The sequence below is a fragment of the Dasypus novemcinctus genome, chromosome X (genome assembly GCF_030445035.2).
Source record: "Dasypus novemcinctus isolate mDasNov1 chromosome X, mDasNov1.1.hap2, whole genome shotgun sequence".
Lineage (NCBI taxonomy): Eukaryota > Metazoa > Chordata > Mammalia > Cingulata > Dasypodidae > Dasypus > Dasypus novemcinctus.
In genome coordinates this window covers 173434280-173455055 of record NC_080704.1, presented here as the reverse complement: position 1 = coordinate 173455055, position 20776 = coordinate 173434280, and the positions used below count along the sequence as shown (strand labels likewise).

Below are 20776 nucleotides of genomic sequence, written 5' to 3'. Positions count from 1 at the left end.
CAGATGCTGCCATGTGCCTTGCCATATGGCAGAGGAGTCTAAGTTCACTGGCAGCAGGGCTTCAGAGAGAAAGAATCACCTGATGATGTCTTGATTTGGACATTTTCATGGCCTTAGAATGTCAACTTGCAAGCAAATAAATCCCCACTGTAAAAGTCAACCCATTTCTCGAATGTTGCATTTCAGCAGCCTAGCAAACTAAAACAGGACTTGATCATGTCTTTATGGGAGGTATGATTCGATCTATAACAGTCCTCCCTCTGGAACCCCAAAAGACTTGTTCTTTCTACATGCAAAGTATATTCACCCCATTTCAACATACCAAAGGCCTTAAGGCATTTCAGCCAAACCCTAATCTAAATCAGTCAAGGATGTAGTCTACCCTGTCTGTAAAACCTGGAAAACAAGTTATCTGCTTCTAATGGTAGTACTGGTACAGAATAGAATTGCCATTTCAGAAGGGAGAAATTGGAAGGAAAAAAGAGGTCACTGGGCCCAAGGAAGTCCAAAACATGTCAGGGTAAATGCCATTAGATTTCAAGGCCTGAGAATAAAATGTGGCTTGATGCTTGGTCCTGTAGGCCTACTGGAACAGGAGCCCCACCTTCTCCAAACACCTGCGATGGTGGCCATGCTCTCCCTGAACACTGGGGTGGAGTTCCCACTCTCTCCAAACACTGGGATGGGCCTACTTTCTCCAAACAATGGAGCAGCAGGCCCTCTCTTTTGGCCTAAGGACGTCTCTTCTACCCAGATCTCTGCTTCCATGATCCTGCCCTTGAAGTCATTCTTCCCTCATTCATGCTATCTCATTCTTTTCTAGTTCAGACTGTCAGTGTTTCTGCTGACACAAAATTCTCAAAGACCTTGTTGGTCTTCCATACAATTAAAACTATCAGCAAAAAGGATCTTCTATATCTATTTCCTGGATAATTGCGTTTGTGTTCCTGACTTACTCTGAGATGTTTCTTTGATCCATGAGTAATATGCCTCATCTCTTCAGCACAAACTTGCAGGGAGACTTGTTTCTTAGAACTCATCTCTTGAACATTCAGGAAGGTCCCTGTTAGGGCTACTTCTGGCCATAGTTCCAGAGCATGCTATCTGTATAGGCTGAGAAATTTCCAAATAATGAAATTATTTTTTGCTTAACAGTTCAGTCGTCAATTAATCTCTTTCCTGTTGCGTTTTACTCTAAGTTGCAAGAAGAAACCAGGCTGCACTTCTATACTTTGCTCAGAAATCTCCTCAGCTAAATATCCATGTCCATCACTTACAAGTTCTGCTTTCCATTTGACATCACAACATGATTTCACAAAGTTCTCTGCCACTTTATGACGTGGATAGCTTTTCCCTAGTTGCCAATAATACAGTTATCATTTCTTTCTAAGGCCTCTAAACAATTGCCATCCACATCCAATTTCTACTAACATTTTCCTCAAGGCAACCTAGGCTTTTACCATCAAGGGTCTCAAAATTCTTCCAGCGTCTACCCATTACCCAATTCCAAAGCCACTTCCATATTTTCAGATACTACTCCTGGCACCAGAAACCATCTTGGTTTGCCAGGCTGTTGTAACAAATACCACAGACTGGTTAGTTTAAACAGCAGTAATCTGTTGTCTCACAGTTTGGGAGGCTAGTATTCCAAAATCAAGGTGTTGGCAAGGTCACAGTGTTTCAAAGAAGTCTGTAGAATTTTTATGGTGGCTTGCCCACAATCCATAATTCAATCTCTGGCTCTGTCACATAGCCATGTCTATCCCCATCTGCCTTCTGCATTCACATGTCCTGCTTGTAAGGACTCCAGTCCTATAGGATTAAGGGCCACTCTGTTTCTAATTTGCCCCACCATAATCATGTACATCCTATTTACAAATGAGTTTACTTCCACTGGACTAGGGATTAGGGCATTAACATGTATTTTTGGGGACTGGTGGAGGACATGATTCAATTCATATCACTATGGGACCCATTCGACTTGTGGATCTGAAAGAATCTAGCACACAATGGGTAGTGTTGGACACATATTCATGGGATATGTAACGACAGATGGTCTGACTCTCCCAAAATGCCAGGAACACACCAGGTGATGTTTTCCTAAAGGTGTATAATTATTTGCTATAGATGGCATGATTCTGCTTCAGAACCTTAGGTATATAAGTTATGATTCCCACATTGGAGCTGCTCTAAAATCTACATATTACCATGTCCCACCTGATATCATTGAGTCTTCCCAGTCATAAGGCTCAAACAGGAGAATTGCTTATCCTACAGTCTAGGCCTGTGACAGAGATCTTCCCTTCTCTGAGCCCCAATCACTCCAGGCATCCTTCCCTTTTGGAGCAGTATGCTCACATATAGAGTACACTGCTTCCAGATCCAGAGGGGCCTACACAGCATTGTGCTTCCTTCTTAGTGGTGGGAGGTGGGAGATGCAGTAATATGTCCCTTTCTTTAGAGGGTATAACACAGCATACCTTAGTTTGCTAGGCCCCTAAAACCTTCACTGATAGGGCAGTACATTGAATCTTTGCAAGGTTTGTCTATGACCATCTCAAGTGCATGTGTCTTTCTGAGGCTCCAACATACCTGCTACTTGCTGCTCATCCAATATAGTAAACCTGATATAAATGATAAAGTAGACATATGAACCTAGAGGAGATATTTGTAGTGGCTAATCGCATCACCTGTGGTACACCAGACCACACCATTTCCAAATCATGAGGCATCTACCATTGCTCATATGTGCTGGAAAAATATTTCAGTGTACAGACTTCCTGCTAGGTTTGTCCACAGCTTCTTTTTTTTTTTTTTAAGATTTATTTATTTATTTCTCTCCCCTTCTCCTCCCCGCCCCAGTTGTCTGTTCTCTGTGTCTATTTGCTGCGTGTTCTTTGTCTTCTTCTGTTGTTATCAGCGGCACCGGAATCTGTTTCTTTTTGTTGTGTCATCTTGTTGTGTCAGCTCTCCGTGTGTGCGGCACCATTCGTGGGCAGGCTGCACTTTCTTTCGCACTGGGCGGCTCTCCTTACGGGGCGCACTCCGTGCGTGTGGGGCTCCCCTACACGGGGGACACCCCTGCGTGGCAGGGCACTCCTTGTATGCATCAGCACTGCGCATGGGCCAGCTCCACACGGGTCAAGGAGGCCTGGGGTTTGAACCACAGACCTCCCATGTGGTAGACGGATGCCCTAACCACTGGGCCAAATCCGCTTCCTGTCCACAGCTTCTTATTGCTGGAAGTGTTTTACCTGGTATACAGAAATCCACAAATACTCCCTTCTTCAAGAGGAACCTCACCCAGAGGGACTTAACTTGGCCCTGCTGAGCGTGCTGGGCAGATTGTCCCTCTGGGAAAGGGGCAGTGGAGGCAACAGATCACTTTCCTAGTGCACTCCCACAGCAGCAGCAGGAACGAGAACACTGGTGTTTACCTTCCAACTTTTGCTGTTTGGCTGCCATTGCTTTTGGCTTGGGGGTGGGTGAAAGAGGTGACAGATGCACCTGGAGCCTTATGGGAGGACTGCTATCCTCAGGGAGAGACTCAGAACCAACTTGTGTGATGGTGACTGGAGTGAGGTGGCCTGGGCTTCTAAGCAAAAGGTGAGAGCAGCTAGCTAAGTTACCATGGAGAGTGAGGAGTGGGAGTCCAGCAGTGAGTCAGAATGGGGAGATAGGCAGGGAGCAGGGGGAGGGTGGTGATGTGCAGTGCTGGAAACAGGCCAACCTGTGGCCAAGACCTCAGGCTCTTACTCAACGATACCACCAGGGATGCCCAGGTATACAGGAAGGGTCTGCAAAAGGAACCCTGTCACTGGGTCAGGCCTGGAAGAAGGTATGTAGACACCAACTACCCAACCCACACACATGGGTTCCTATGTCCCCATATTCTGAGCTGGTGGAAGCAACCATGGAAGGTACCATGCACAACTGCACTCACAGCTAAGTGCCATGCGGTTACATGTTACTTCTCAGGGGTCACAGGGCTTGTACAGTGTCCCAGCTCCTCTTCCTAAGGACAAAGGACCTAAGATAGAAGGTGTTAGTTTTTTGGGAAGAAGCAAAACTTTACTTGGGAGAAGACTGCGAAAGGGTCATATCTTGGTCATAATTTTGTTGTCCACTGTGTATTCTTCCACTATGGACTGCTCTCACTTTTATCCTGAAGGCCATTCACCTCCTCCCGTCCCCAATGGGACAGAAACCACCATCCAAAGAAACTGCTTACCAAACCCTCAAATTCTCAGACATGCACTCACAGGGTTGTGATCCTGAAAAACTACTAAATAAAACAGCCTGCGGGAGAGGGCACAGGGAGCACAGCAGCTAGATCATGAGGGAGGACGGCCTGGAGGGATGAGAAGTCCTTAAAATTGGAAGGAGATCTTGACATGTTAAGTGTGGGGGAGCTAAGTGGGAGAGACTCTGAGGACCAGCTTGAACCCCTCCTCCTGCACCCAACTGTCTTACATCCTATGAGCAATTGCAGCTTGAACACTTAAAACACTCTGATAAAATGGTAGGAGGCACAGGCATCCCTCCTCACCCTCCTGTGAGGATGGGGGTGTGAAGTGAATCCTTGCCCCTGCAAAGGTGGATTGAGCAGAACCAGCAGGGACTTTGCCAAAGAGTGGGCAGAGGGGCCTTAGTGTCACTGCGATGCTCCACTGCTCTTGGCTTTCCACCACCACAGAACCCACAAGCAAACTCTCAGTGTCAAGTGAGGAGTTAATCATCTGCAGGAAAAAACAGTCATTGGTGTATAGAAGGTAACCAAGCAACCTACTGAGGTCTCCAGCAAACAGCTTTGGGGGCTTATCAAGCAGATGTCAAAGATAATTAGTGTGATTTAGTCCTCACTCAGGCATCAGAGAGAAGGGCGGGAATAAGCCCCTTGAACCGCAGATAATTGCCTCATTCTAAGTGACAGTATCTCCAAGGCCCACCGAGTAGGCAATGGTCTTGTGGGCAGGCTCCTGACAGGATTTGGTGAGGAATATCACTATGGTAAGCTGGCTCGAGCTCACCCAAGGCTCTGCAGTCTTCTGGATGGCATTCTGCAGCAACTCTCCTTCAGAGCCCTAAGTCATCACCTCTTAGAAAAAGAGCTAGGCAGGCTACAGGTCCAGTGGAGGGACCCTTGCATGCACAAGCTTCCTTGCAAGTGGCCAACCAAATTTTCTCAACTGTCATTTCCCAGACTGTGGCTCCCTCTAATAAAGAAATGCCTGGCATTATCAATAGCTGAAGATACCCTCACTCCTCAGTGTATGGGCAAATCCCCACACCTAGAGATCCCCAAATATACGTGGTCAAAGGCATTCTGGAAGAGGAGGCTGTGGAATGCCAGCTTGTCAATGTTTGGGGACCTCAGAAACTTGTCCCTACAACTACCCAGGGTTGAAGGTGGACGTGCTCTTGAAGGCACTATTAGAGAATGAAGGAAGTAGGACAGGGCAGAAAGAAGAGCTGAACTGTGATTTGTTTGCATCAGAGGCTGGAGCCAATCCCATGGGGAGCCCCGTAGTTGGGATGTTACTGGTGAGATGTCCCAAATAGAAGCACATGTACCTGGCCTTTGTATTTCCCCATTCCATGGATGCCTTGACAAGTCTTTGGAGAGGGATTGAGCAATGGCTCAACATTGTCCCTTGGCAGCTAGGGGATTGAGTGCCTCATTCATGAAATAGGTTTCTGGGCGGCACCAGAGCATCCGCTATAGTCCATCTCTTGCAATACTCAAACCTATGTACTGTAGATGCTCTGTGTGGATCACAGAAATCCAGACTAACCCACTCCCTTCTCCAAGAAGAACCTCATCCAGAGGGATTTAACTTCTCCCTGCTGAACATGCTGGGCAGACTGTCCCTTTGGGAAAGGGGCAGTGGAGGCAACAGGTGACTATCCTAGTGCACTCCCACATCAGCAGCAGGAACGAGAACACTGGTGTTTACCTTCCAACCTTTGCTGTTTGGCTGCCATTGCTTTTGGCTTGGGGGTGGGTGAGACAGGTGACAGATGCACCTGGAGCCTTATGGGAGGACTGCTATCCTCAGGGAGAGTCTCAGAACCAACTTGTGTGATGGTGACTGGAGTGAGGTGGCCTGGGCTACCAGGTGAAGCGTGAGGGTCAGAGCACAATAGCTGACACTAGAAGCCTACCACATCCTGTGTTTGTGTGGTCAGGGACAAAGGAATGGAGCAGAGTGGGTGGGGCAGGATCGGTTTTGCGGGTCCACAGAAATTACCTCTGGTTCTTGAGAGACTTAAAGGGGAAGCCTTTCCCAGGCACTCAGATACCAAAGAGGTCAACGGGCAGAATGAGACAGCTTCTAAGCAAAAAAGGTGAGAGCAGCTAGCTCAGTTACCATGGAGAGTGAGGAGTGGGAGTCCAGCAGTGAGTCAGAATGGGGAGACAGGGAGCAGGGAGTGGCAGCGGTGTGCAGTGCTGGAAACAGGCCATCCTGCGGCTAAGATCTTGGTCCCTGACTCAGGAGTACCACCAAGGAAGTCCCAGAGTGCAATTGCTATAAGCAGGGTCCCTGCCACCTGGACAAGCCTGCAAGAAGGTGTATACATGCCATCACTCCAACCTCAACCCACTTGTTTGGGTTTCTAAACATACATATTCTGGGATGGTAAAAGAAACCATGAAAGACAACATGTACCACTTCCCACACACCTGTGGAGCCTGTGGGACATTGGGGGTGTCTGGAAACATGGGGCTTGTACAGCGTCCCAGCTCCTATTCTTGGAGCACGAAGCCTAAGATAAAAGATGCTGTTTTTAAGTCTGGTGGATGCAAAGCTTTACTCGGGATGACTATGAAAGGGTCATGTCTTGAAGATATAATCTGGTTTTTCATCGTTTCATCTCCCACCACGTGTTGCTGTCACTTTTATCCTGATGGCCATATCCCCTTCCCCTGCCTCCAATGGCACAGAAACAAAGATACATAGAAACTGTGGACCTAATGCCAAGAGTCTTAGATGTCTGCTTGCAAGGTTTTGCTCCCACAAGTGACTAGATAAGACAGCCAAGGAGAAGGGAGGAGGGACGGAACAAAAACTTGACCAGGAAATGGAGGATGACCTAGAGGTACTAGGAACATGTGCGAATGGAAGGAAAAGTTAGAGGCTGACATAACACATATGGGGGGGGTGCTTGGTGAAAGAGACCCTGAGGACAAGCTTGGGCCCCTCTTTCTGTCCCCAGTTGTCTCGCATGCTGCAGGCACCTGCTGTTTGCCCCTGAGAAAACAGTGGGGGACCAGGACATCACCCCTCAGTGGAGATGAGGGTGTGAAGCGAGACACCACACTTGCAGTGGTGAACTGAGCAGAATCAGCAGGGGATTTGGCTGAGAGTGGGACCAATGGGTCCTAGTGTCACTGACACCCCTATTCTTTTATTTTTTTTTTAAGATTTATTTATTTCTCTCCCCTTCCCCCTATTGTCTGCTCTCTCTGTCCATTCGCTGTGTGTTCTGTTGTCACCCTTGGTGACACTGGGAAACCGTGTGTCTTTTTTGTTGTGTCATCTTGCATCAGTTCTCCCTGTGTGCCACGCCACTCCTGGGCGTGGGCACAATCCTTGTGCGTGGGGCACCCCCACATGGGGCCACCCCTGCGTGGTACAGCACTCCTTGCGTGTGGCAGCTCTGCGCATGGGCCAGCTCACCACACAGGTCAGGAGGCCCTCGTCTCGAACCCTGGACCCTCCCCGATGGTAGGTGGATGCTCTACCAGTTGAGCCATGTCTGCTTCCCCCTTCCCTATTCTTGACATTCCACTACCACTTCCCATCTGAGAACCCACAAATTATTTCTCAAGTCAAATGAGGAATTTAAACATCCTCAGAGAAAAAGAGGAATTGGATCTAGAAGATAACCAAGCACCCCACTGGTTTCCTCAACAAACGGGTTGGGGGTGGGGGGCGCTTATCAAGCAGATGTCAAAGCCAGTTAGTGCAATTTGGGCCTCAGTCAAAAGAGCTACATCTTCCATGTGAGTCAGGGAAGAAGTCAGCCCCTCAAACCAGCAGATTATTGTATCCTTCTATATGATACCATCTCAAAGGCACACAGAGCAGGCAGTGTTCTTGTGGGCAGCTGTGTGAGGGGACTCGGGAAGGAATGTCATCATGGCAACTGTTCAAGCTAGCCTGAGGGTCAGTATGGCTCTGAAGCACCCACCCTTGGAACCCCAGGCCACCAACTCTTTTGTAGAGAGATCTGGACAGGAGTCTGTCCTGAGCACATTAAATCCAGAGTGCACCCTCCCTCCAACTAAAGAAGAGGGGATCCTTTGCATGCACAAGCTTGCTTGCAAGTGTCCAACGATATTTTCCTCAAACATCATTTTCCAGATGATGGATTACTCAAAAACAAGGAAATGTCTGGCATATTCAGTGCCATCTAACAATAGCTGAAGGGACTCCCACCCCTCAGTGCATGAGGAATACACCCACACTTAGAAGTCCCAGACATACCTGGGCAAAGGCATTCTGCAAGAGGAGACTATAGAATGCCACCTGGTCAGTGTTTGGGGACCTCACAAGTTTGTTCTTATAACAAACAGCACAAGGTCAGATGTGGAAACTCTCTTTAGGGAAACACCTATAAGGGAGTGAGGGAAGTAGGACTGGACAGAAGGAAGAGGTGAACTGTAATGCACTTGCATCAGAGTTTGATCCAGCAGTTGGAATGGTCCTGCGAGAATGTCCCAAAAAGCAGCAAATATACTGGACCTTCGTACGTCCCTGCACCACTGACACCTTGACATCTCTTTGAAGAGAGACTTCATTGTATATTCTAGGCAGATGTGAAAATGAGTGCTTCAGTCTTGGAGTGGGGATCTGGGTGGTACCACAGCCTCCACAAAAATCCATCCCTTGTGATCTGCTTGTTCCTGAAGGAAGTTTACCTCATTTCAGAGCATCCCCTCCAGGATTCTGGTTGGTTGATTTTCCTAGGGCAGTTCACAAGAGGAAGGAGTATGAGACAAATTTTGCCCCACTACTACAGCTCTTCTTGAAGCCAGACTTATACTCATGGTCTCCTTTATCCTCTCCTCTCCATCCTAGTGTCCTGTCACCCTCAGGCAGCTCCTCTGCTGATCTCAGTAGCTTATCTGGTGGAGTAACACGGACCTTCATCCCTGAGAGTTCTGACCTTCTGGGTCACCATTCCCTTCTAAGGCCATTGCAGCTGCTCTGGCCTTCACTCGGATCATCTTAGTGTTAAAAGATATCCCTTTTCTTCCTCATTGTGGCCTCTCATGATGATTAGGGTCAATTATACTTTGACATGAGGTGTCATCTCTCATTACCTCTTGGGCCCATAGCATGAGGAGCCCAAAGTGCCCAGTTGGTAACCTTGATTTGTAGTTCAATGGGATTCTTACTTGTTTTCTGGTGGAAGCCTTCCATATTGGGAACTGGGATGATTAGCTAGCATTGTACAGTATTGTAGCCATGAGCCACATGTAGCTACTGAGTACTTGAAATGTATCTAGTGAGAATAAGGAACTGGATTTTTAACTTTATTGTAGTATATTTTGTTTATATTTAAATAGCAAAATGCGTTTATTAAGTACTTTATTGTACAGCACAGATGACGACACATGGAACCTAAAGTTGTAGGGGCAAGAAGCGCAAATTTCCATGTGGGTCACTAGGAGTAATAGTTATGTGGTCAGTCTAGCTCTGAGTTCATGGGTTATGTGTTCTACCACTTGTTGTGAAACAGTGATCACATATTTATGGAGTATACTGTTGCCCAAAGGATGGCACCCTGTCTTCACATGGTATCATCACCAGTTTTGTATCTCATGAACACTTCAAAGAAGCCATTTTTGTTTAATAAGACCAGCACTTCTGGGAGGTACAATATAAGGTACTATCTGTGCATCCCTGGTCATACACCCACTTCAAACCTTCTTTTCTGTAATGTGGATCCCTTCATCCCAGTATATCTTAGGTGATATCCTATGTCAGGGGATCCAACACCCTGTAAGCCCTTGGAATGTGGTGATGAACATGGCTCTGAAGGCAGGAAAATCAAACCCATACATGCAATGTGCAAAAATTCTAGTAAAGATGAATTTCTGCCCCATCCATGATAGAAAGGGTGTGATGTACTCTATAAGCCACAAGAGGTTGCTTGGTGTCCAAGAGGACTGATGCCATGTAGGAGACTCAACATTGGTCTCTGTTGCTGGCAGTTAAAGATTTGGCAGCAGAAGTAGTTAGATATGTCTTGGTGTGTGGGAGCCCATACTGTTGACCTAACACAGAGTATCCATCCCTACCACCATGGCAACTTCATACATAAGGCTATTGTGCCAGCAGTGGGTTGGTCAATGGCAAAGCCTGACTGATGTCAACTAGTCAGGTCATTCTCTTTACCTGGTTTACTTTGTTAGTGTCTCTGCTGCAAATGGAATTGGTCTTGCTCCATTGAATGCGATGGTGGGTGATCTCTGGTGGGCATGAAGATTGTGATACGCAGATGTTTTAGTTTGCTAGGCTGCTATAATGTCATATACCAGAAATGGGTTGGCTTTTACAATGGGGATTTATTTGATTGCAAGTTACAGCTCTCAGGCCATGAAAATATCCAAATCAAGGCATCTTTAGGCAATGCTTTCTCCAGGAAGACCAACTGCCATAGGTCCTTGACTTCTCTGTCACATGGGAAGGCACATGGCCACATCTGCTGGGCTCTTCCTTCTCCTCTGGGCTTCCTTGCTTCAGCTTCTGACTTCCTCTGGCTTTCTCTCTTCTGTGGTTTCTTTTCCTCTCCATATTCATCCCATTTATAAAGGACTCCAATAAGAGGATTAAGATCCACACTGAGTCATGCCCTACTGAAGTAACCTAATCAAAAGTATCCACCCACAGGAAAGCAGACTTGGCCCAGCAGTTAGGGCGTCCATCTACCACATGGGAGGTCCACGGTTCAAATCCCGGGCCTCCTTGACCCTTCTGGCGCTGGCCCACATGCAGTGCTGATGCACGCAAGGAATGCCTTGCCATGCAGGGGTGTCCCCCACATAGGGGAGCCCCACACGCAAGGAGTGCGTCCCATAAGGAGAGCTGCCCAGCACGAAAGAAAGTGCAGCCTGCCCAAGAATGGCGCCCCCCACACAGAGAAATGACACAAGATGACGGCAGCAAAAAGAAACACAGATTCCCGTGCTGCTGACAACAACAGAAGCGGACAAAGAAGACGCAGCAAATAGACACAGAGGACAGACAACTGGGTGAGGGGGAAGGGGAGATAAATAAATAAATCTAAAAAAAAAAAAAAGTATCCATCCACAATAGATTCACATCCACAGGAATGGACCAGCTTTAAGAACATGATTTTCTGGGGTACGTACAGCTTCAAACTACCACAACAAATCTTCACATTTAGTGCCCATTCCCTTAGGTTCATTCACATGGCTCTGCCCCAACTGCTTATCCCAGTATTCCAATAGTTCTCATTCTAGAATCTCTGTCCAGCTGGTCAATATATTTTTTGCTGCTTGTGATTCCATTTATATTCCTATTTTGGGCCACTTCTTTTTTTAATGCGAAGTGGGTCATAAGATATACCATTGAGAGGAGTTCCACTCAACACTTTTTATGGCCGCACTTGATTGAGGTCACAGTGCAACAAGAGTTCACTTTCGCCTTGCACCCAAATATCAAACTGCCACATCCAGGAACTAAGTCAGCATTTCCCCTCCACCAGCAGCTAGTCCAAAAGATCTCACTGTTCCATTAATCTATAGGAATTAACTGAAGGTGAGACGCTGGTGCAAGAGTGGCAGATGACATTGGGTTTTAAGTCACCTGCTTGTAACCTTTGGTCCTGCTTGAATCTGATCCCAGGTCTATCACTTCCATCTTATAATGGATTACCATGAGACCCACCTGAATTTGTAGATCTATCTGAACCTGGCTCGTGATGCATAGTGTTGGTCACATGACTGTGGGATGTCTAATGAGCCAGTGCTTTATCTCTTCCCAATCACAGAGCAAACAGGTGGGTGTTTTTTTTAATAGAGTGTAATTACACACTGCAGATGGCATGGTCGTATTCCAGAACTCTAGGGATATACGTCCTGAGTCTGTCAGTTGGGCTTGCTCCAAACTCTGCACGACACTTTGTCCAACCTGGTATCATTGGGTCTTCTCAATCATAATGCCCAAATGGGAGAAATGCCTGCACTACAGTCTGGGCCTGCTTCGGAGCTTTTACCTACCTCTGGGCCCCACTCAAAGCTGGCAACCTTCTCTGCCACAGAGTAAATGTATTAGGGCAGTATTCCCCCATACGAAATACACTGATTCCAGACCCAAAGAGGGCCTTCAAGCATTGTGCTTCCTTCTTAGTGGTGGGAGGTATGAGATGTAATAATTTGCCCCTTTGGAGAAGATAACCCTGCATGCCTTAGATTGCCAGACCCCTGAACCCTTCACTGATGGGGCGAGCCCTTGATTCTTTATAGACTTTTACCTATCCTCTGAAGTGCATGTCTCTTTTTAAGGCACCCAACATACCCACTTCTTTCTCCTCCAGTCTGTTTAACATGATGTCATTGATATAGTGGACCTTGGAACCTGGAGGGGGATACTTGTACTGACTAATTCCTTCACCTATTATACACAAGCCTCCCTCTCCCCCAATATCAGGAGGCATCTACCACTGCAGAAGGCCTATGCTGGGAAAGCTATTTTCAGTATACAGAACTCATGCTAGATTTGTCCAGAGCAGGGGCAGGATTGCCAGAGCTCCCTGTTGCTGGAAGTGCTCATTCTGGAGTGTAGGAATCCACAAGGACCCATTCCCTTCCCCAGGAGAATTCTCATCCATTAAGGGACTCCATAGAAATAACCTATGGCTCCTACAAGAGCTTAAAAGGGTGGGTTTTATTGGGCACTCAAATGGCAAAGAGGTTGGTAATGCAGAATGTGAGCTAGCCTCCAAGCAAAAGGTAAGAGCAGCTACCTCTGTTTCCATGGAGATTGAGGAGGGAGAGTCAGCAATGAGTCAGGATGGGGAGACAGGCAGGGAGCAGGGATGGGGCGGTGATATGCATGCTGGAAACAGACCAACCTGTGGCTGAGACCTCAGTCCGCGATTCAGGGGAACCACCAATGACATCACAAAGTGAAGGGAGGGTCATAGTGAAGTACCCCAAACTCTGCCTAAAGGGTCCCTGCCACCAGCCAGGCCAGGGAGAGAGCGAATAGATACCACCACTCCCACCCCACCCCCCTCAACACACACACAGGTTACTGTACTTACATATTCTTTCTTTTGTTGTTTCTTTTGAAAACGGAATTTTTTTATTGTCTTTTTTTTTAAGACACATAGATAATACAGAATGTTACATTAAAACAATATAGGAGATTCCCATACACCTCACTGTCCCCCCTCACCCCCCCACTGCTCCCACGTCAACAGCCTCTTTTCATCAGCGTGGGACATTCATTGCATTTGGTGAATTCATTTTGGGGCACTGCTGCACCGCATGGATTGCAGTTTACATTGTAGTTTACACTCTCCCTGTCCTTATATATTCTTGGCTTGTGGGAACCACCATGGAAGATAACACATACCCCTTCACTCACAGCCGCAGGGCCTGTGGGGATTGGGGGTTACTCTTCTTGGGACACAAGGCCTGGACAGTGTCCCAGCTCCTATCCTATTGTTGGAGAGAGAACACTAAGATAGAAAATGCTTTTATTTTCTGGGGGATGCTCTACTTGAGGGGGATGATTGCAGAAGGGCCATATCTTGAAGACATAACCTGGTTGTTTTCTGTGCATTCTCCCATCACACATTGTCCTAAGACCCGTTTCCTTCCTCCAGCTTCCATCAGGAGAGAAACAGAGAGCCAAAGAAACTGCTGTCCTGATGCCAAGACTCTCACAGGCAGGAGGGCACACGAGACTGAGCCTGAGGGAAGGGGAGAGCATGGGAGCAGCAAAGTGACCAGGATGGCCTAGAGGAATGAGGAGCCATGAATTCAGAGGGACAAGCCAAGCCCGACATGGCATGTTTTGGGGATGTGAGTGGAAAGGACTCTGAAGACAGGTTTGGGCCCATGTCCCATGGGCATCTGCGGTTTGGACACTTATAACTCTCCCTGAGAAAACATCAGGGCGCCAGACATCCCAGCTCCCAGGAGGGGCTTGAAGGGAGTCCTCGCCTGTGCAGGGGTGGATGGAACAGAATTGGCAAGGATTCTGCCCCTGAGTGGAGCAGAGGGGTGTTTGTACCACTGTCACACACCCCTGTTCTCGGCTTTCCACCACCATGTCCCTTCTTAGAACCCACAATCTGAATTCTCAGTCACATGCCGATTTGTTTCTGGCTCTTTTTGCCAGGTGGAAGGCCAGAACTTGGCAAGTGAATTATTTGGTGAATTCTCCCATCCAGGCTGTGCCTCATCAAAGGCTGCCTCGCCACCATCCTGGACTTGGCATGGCTGCATTTTTTCTGTGAATACAGAGAATTTTCCTCCTCTTACCTTGTCTGCCCTGGGAACTGGCAGACATGGCTTCTCAGTCCAGCTCTGGCCTGACCTGCCTGGGAGGCCCTGGCTTCCCACCTGTGGGGTGTGTGCATGAGTGCACATGCATGTGTGACTTCATGCACACATGTGCCCATGTGTGTCTGCGTGGGGGGCTTGGAGGCAGGGTGATCTCTGGGGCTGACCACAACCTCTCTGAGTCTTTGTCGCATTCTTCAGCTACTTAGCCTCCTGCTTCCTCCATGAGAGGCAATGGTCAGTCTGACAGGTGAGATAGAAAATTGCCCTCTTGATGTAAAGAAAGCATGTGGAAGAGGGCCTCTGTTTGGAGGGGGGATTTGCTTTCCTGCCACCTCCACACCCCCAATTCAGGTGTACTGTGGAAATGTTGGCCTAGGCTTTTCAGAGATTTTCCTAAGCTATGAGGTTTCATCCATTGCCTACAGAGGAAGGAACATGAATGCATGCATGTGTGTGTGTGTGTGGAAAATGGCCATGCTCGTGCCCTCCACAGGGGGAGCAAAGCAGGAAGCACAAGCTTTGTTCTATTGTTGTAAACCTAGAATTGCCCTGGCGCCACCACTTGCAGGCTCTGTGACACTTTACCTCTCTGGGCCTCAATTTCTGCATCTATAAAATGGGCACAATATTCCAATTCCTCCCACCTGCTGCCCCAGAGTAATAATATCTGTCCCTTTGCAGTCTACCTCTTGGGGATGAGATCAAAAGAGATGATGTGTGTAGGAGTGGTTTGTGGACTGTAAAGCTCTCTGCTCCTAGGAGAGTGAAGATGCATCTCTGTTCCACCAGGAAGGCCAGGACAATACTAAAGAGTGTGGGGATGCTGGCCTGAGCCCAGCATCTGCAGCTGGCAGTGGGCAGTCAGTGAGAAGCCTCCAGCTTGGATGGGGGGGAGAAGAGAGTGAGAACATAGGCCCCTGGTCCAAAAGGTCCTACGGGATGTGGCCTGGTTGGGGACCCAGGTACATCCATTGTTTTTTATTTTTTTTATTATTATTATTATTTTTTTGCTTAAATAAGGTAGAAGTTTATTTTGTTCTCACAAAATAGTCTGACAAGTCTAAACTGTCAAGGCCATTCTACTCCTTTTGCTCATTCATGGACTTAGAATCTGTAGCAGTTTGATATTGTTTAGGAATTCCAAAAATAGATATTGGATTATGTTTGTAAACTGGTCTGTTCCTCTGGGTGTATTGGTTTGTATTAGGTTCAGAGATTTCATTTTACTTTATTAAATTAAGTTTGGGGTTTTGATTTGGCCACATCAGTAGGACATCAAGTCCCCACCCCCTTGTTGGTCAGGAACTCACAAAGAAAACTAAATGACAGAGGGGGGAGTTAGAGTTTTGATCCTGGAGCCCTGGGAAGTAAATACACAGAGAAGCAGATACATGAGGAAAGAGAGAAGGCTCCATTAGACATGGCAGAGGCCCCAGGAAGAGAATGAGCCTGATAGTCTACAGCTGACCTTGTGAAGAGACCAGAGCAGCTGAGCCCAGAGAGAAATGAGCCCTGGGGAGAGAGACAAACCTTATGTTAGCCTACAGCTGAGAAAGGAAGAAGCTGGGACCATGGAGCCTTAGGAGGAAGGGGAAGGCTGAACCCTTGCAGACAGCACCTGCCATCTTGTGTCAACCTGTGGCAACAGGCTTTGGGTGAGAAAGTACCTCTTGCAGTACCTTGAGTTGGATTCTTTAGGGCCTGGTAACTGTAAGCTTCTACTGCAAATAAATACCCTTTATAAAAGCCAACAGATTAATGGTACTTTGCCTCAGTACCCCTTTGGCTGCTAGAATAGAATCCTACTGTCTTATTTCTCTGCTTATCTCTAGAATGGCTTGTCTTTTCATTTTCTTATTGCTGTCTTTTTTTTTTTAGTCTCTAATTTTTTTAACATTTATTTTAATTTTTTGGCTTCCACAACGGGAATTTATTAGCTTACAGTTTTTATATCAATGTGAAATTACTCAGTTAACACAAGATAACTACAGTAACAATAAATTGGCTTTAGTCAGTAGTTACACTTGCCCCCCTTATTTTTGTTCATTTCTCAATCTTGAGGGATTTTGGACAATGTCCCTCTGCTTCCAGCTGAGAAGGGACGAAGATATTATGAGGCAGAGGAGTGGAATTGTTTGGCTTGCATTTGAAGATACCCCTTGCTTTGGGGATGGGGCCATCCATGGACTTTTATCAAAGATGGATAGTGGCCATGGGGCCAATGGGGAGGCAGTGAAAACTGACCCCCAGGGCTTGAGAATCAGGGGCTGTGTTGGTGCCTGGGATTCATAAGGCCAGGAGCCTCTTCCCTGCTCTCTGTAGGAAATGATGCCAAGCTCTGCTGCCTCCTGGGTAATACAGTCCACAATCTGTTATCTAAAAAGCTCTGGCCACCAAAAGTCCTTAACCTATACTCTTGGGTGGCAAAACTTAAAATGAATGAACCTAAGCTATTCCTAGTATAAAGAATTTTATTTTTTAAGTAACTATGTGGAAATGCATAGAGTTGATGGGAATACATTATAATGTGTTATAACACTGCTGATTTATAAACGCGATTGTGGCTGAAAGGGGCAGTCTCGGGAGGCTAATGTTAATTAAAAGACAGCTAGAGGATCATCTAGGGCCTGTATAATATAGTGATTTTGGTGATAGACAAGGATTGTGGTTAATACAAATACAAGAATGTTTCTCTATTACAAGGTGTTAAGACTATGATGGGGAAACGGACTTTGGCCCAGTGGTTAGGGCGTCCGTCTACCATATGGGAGGTCCGCGGTTCAAACCCCGGGCCTCCTCGACCCGTGTGGAGCAGGCCATGCGCAGTGCTGATGCGCGCAAGGAGTGCCGTGCCACGCAAGGGTGTCCCCCGCGTGGGGGAGCCCCACGCGCAAGGAGTGCGCCCGTGAGGAAAGCCGCCCAGCGCGAAAAGAAAGTGCAGCCTGCCCAGGAATGGCATCGCCCACACTTCCTGTGCCGCTGACGACAACAGAAGCGGACAAAGAAACAAGACGCAGCAAATAGACACCAAGAACAGACAACCAGGGGAGGGGGGGAAATTAAATAAATAAATAAATCTTTAAAAAAAAAAAAAAAGACTATGATGACACACGGGGAAAATACAACTAATGTAATTTATAGAATATAGTTAATGATATTTTAATATTTGCATAGCAAAGGCAAAGAAGGTACTATATCAATGCTAAAGGTAAAAAAAAAAGAATATGGAATATAGTTTTATGAGATGTGAATATGATCAAGCTTTTTTTTTTCATTTTCTTCATTAATAAGGAGACCTAACCAATCTGTGCTCATGTAGTCATCCTGTGGAACACTGGAGAAACAACTGAATTTGTCTTTAGGATTAAATAAGAGAAATGTGCCTGCACAGGATTTTTAATTTAAAGTAATGCTTCCATAATTTGTTACACCGCCTTTTGCCTGTTATTTTCTTTTTTGAAGTTGAAATAAAGTTTGTCTTAAAAAAATAATGAAAAATTTTTTTGTGTGAAGCTGTGTGTATTTTGCTGCAGGAAAGTTAACATGTTTGCAGGCCCTGCCAAGGCCTTCCTGATGTACTCGGTCTTTGGGCTGCGTCACCTTCTGGAATTCCGAAACCCATCCGGCCCCAAGGCTTCTGGATGGAGGGCTCAAGCGTTAAAGATACTAACACCAGGAAGAGCCAACATGTGTTGAGGACTTAGCAAGATTAGGGTTCCCGGATATATGTCCAGCCTAGATCCAGGTTCCCAGATGTGTGTCCGGCCTCCAGCCTTTGTCTAGGAGGGAAGCCCTCCTCAGGACAGGCAAGACTGAGACCCTACCCCAGGTCACTCTGGGAGGCTGGATATCCTACCTCCTGCTGACTCTCAAGGACAAACCGCGCCAGGAGAGCAAAATCTCATGTGGTCCCAACTATCCTTTTACTCACTGGAAATGGGCTGAACATAGAGCTAAAAATAGGAAGAGCCTTTCGCAAATGGATGTGTCCACCAGTCGTTTATGTGGCTGAACATCTGCCCACAGAGTCTTGCTTCGGGAAATCACAAGCCTCATGTGGTCTCCCAGGCAATCCCACCATACTTGGGCCTACCCGCACAATTCTGGGGTGCTGTGGAATTTAAGAGCCTCTGATTTTGTGAGTTAGGCGATGACACCAGAAGTTGGCAGCATCAGCTCACCCAGTCACTACTTTGAAAGCATGTCCTTCACAAGGGCCAAATGGAAAACACAGCAGAAGAGGCAAGCTGAAAGACCACTACACTGCAGCCTGGTCCAAATGACTCTGGGTAGCCCCCTCTGTCCTTGGGAAGTCTCTGGGTTATCTTTCGATGGGTGAAGTGGCGCCTGAAAGCAACTTTCCTAGGAAGGTTTCTAACGATCTCATGTTCATCGCCTCCGTCTTTTCCTCAAATGCTGTCCTCCCCGTGGGGCATCTGCATGGAGATCTCACTATGACTAGCAACTATCCTGAGTGACGCGTAGTGCAGTTACACATTCATTTTCTTCATCACCGAAACACTACTGAGTGCAGGGGCTAAGAGGGGGGCTTTGTAGCGAGCTGGGACTGATTTTGAAGTCCTGCCTCTGTCACTTCCTAGCTGTGTGACCTTACACAGTTTGCCTCCATTTCCTCATCATGTGGTGTCCGTTTCTATTCTCCTCATTTTGCAAGTCTCCATTTGTGCATCTGTACACTGGGGCTAACAACAGTACACACCCCCTGAGGTAGCACTGAGGATCTGAGGAGTTGAAAAGTCTGGGATGAATTTATTGAACCAGTGTCTTCCGGAAAAGAGAGGCAAAAAAATTGGTGTTGGGGTCTTTTGTCTGCCTTTGAGCCCCACCATGGCCTGCCCCATGGCATAAGAAGTGCTGATTCCACTCCACCTCCAGCCTGCTACCACACCCCTCTGGGAATTTATTTTTTTAAGCAGTTTGGTGTTGAGATAGATGACAAGTTACATTAGAAACAGAGAAACCAAATTGTGGGAGGGCACTTGGGAAAATACCTGTCAGGCGGCTGGGTGGATGTACCTGAGGGCAGGCCAAAGCCCTACGTGCTGCAGACTGCGGCTTTATGACTGGAAACCTTTCCCTGGCCTAGTTGGCATTCCTCCAAAGTTCCCCAACCACGGCGTGGGGCTCAGCGGAGCCAGCATTCGCTGTGGCCATGCTGCAGCTGGGCTGGAGCTGGAGCCGGCCAGGAAGGTTGAGACCTGGACTTCCACAGGTGATAGTCAGGCCAAGGAGGCAGATCATGTGCCAAAGTCCCTGTTTACTGAGTGCCTAGGGGGGCAGGGAGGGGGCCGTAGGCAGCCTGCTAATGGGCTTCACATTTCCTAGTGCCCGGTCACACGGCGGAGCTAGGCATGGGAAATCAGATCTGCCTGATGGCAGAAGCCATTGTACAATACCGCAACATGCAGTTTGATCAGGGACCTTGGGCAGCTGGAGATTCTTGTCCCAGAGTGCAAGGGGATGGCTAGGAAATGGGGGTTTCAAGGCCCTGCTCCTGCCCCAGGTTCCAAGGCAATGCTTGGGCTCCAGGATTCAATAGAGGGAAGTCCTGGTGGTGGACCTGGAGGACTTGCAAAATCTTTATATGTGAACATACCTGCCTGTTCACAAGAAACTTCTCTGATGCATCTTCAACTCCTGAGTGTTTTTATTGGTCCCTCAGAGATTCTCAGGAAAGGTTTCCCATATTGATAGACTTTAATGGTGTTACAGAAATATCACATCACACTGATTCCACAAAGGGTAAAGCCCGCTGCTTCCCAAATGCCACAGCCCTTCAAATGCAAATCAGATGACAACATGCTTCATGTTAGGAATTCATGTCTTGGTAAAAACAGAATTGAAATTATGGCAAAGCATGCCATCCCTTCTAGAGCCATCCCATAGAACACAAGGCCCTATTCTCCTCACCAAGCCTGCAAGGTTGCTCTCCTTGCTCCAGTTTTTTGGCCTAAACTACTGACTTCCTCAGGGCACTCCTCTGAGGTGACGCTGGTAATTCAGTGCGCCTCTGAGATCCCTCACAGGCTTTGGCTTCTCCCTCAAAGGCCTTCTATTTCAGGCTGTCTGTAGCTGTTCCTTCCCAAGGATGCCCATGACAGGAGGTCCTGGAGTCTGAGGAGCAATGACCTTGTAATGTTGGCCAATGCTTGTTGTCCCCTGGCTTTTACTTCAGAAGTGCCACTCCTGTTTCCCTAACAG

At 47.3% G+C, this 20776-nt stretch overlaps 1 long non-coding RNA gene across 5 annotated transcripts in view; it reads left to right on the top strand.

The window, feature by feature from the left end:
• The window catches only part of LOC111766500 (uncharacterized), a 42444-nt gene extending 24392 nt beyond the window's left edge, over positions 1-18052 (top strand). For 3 of the 5 annotated variants that reach the window (XR_011647928.1, XR_009184504.2, XR_011647929.1), the window contains one exon: positions 582-923. This is a non-coding gene — a long non-coding RNA (uncharacterized lncRNA). Of the gene's footprint in view, positions 1-581; positions 924-13869 lie in introns of those variants that run through there. The other 2 variants (XR_009184505.2, XR_002798535.3) reach the window with 1 other exon arrangement.
• The last annotated feature ends 2724 nt before the right edge of the window (positions 18053-20776 follow it).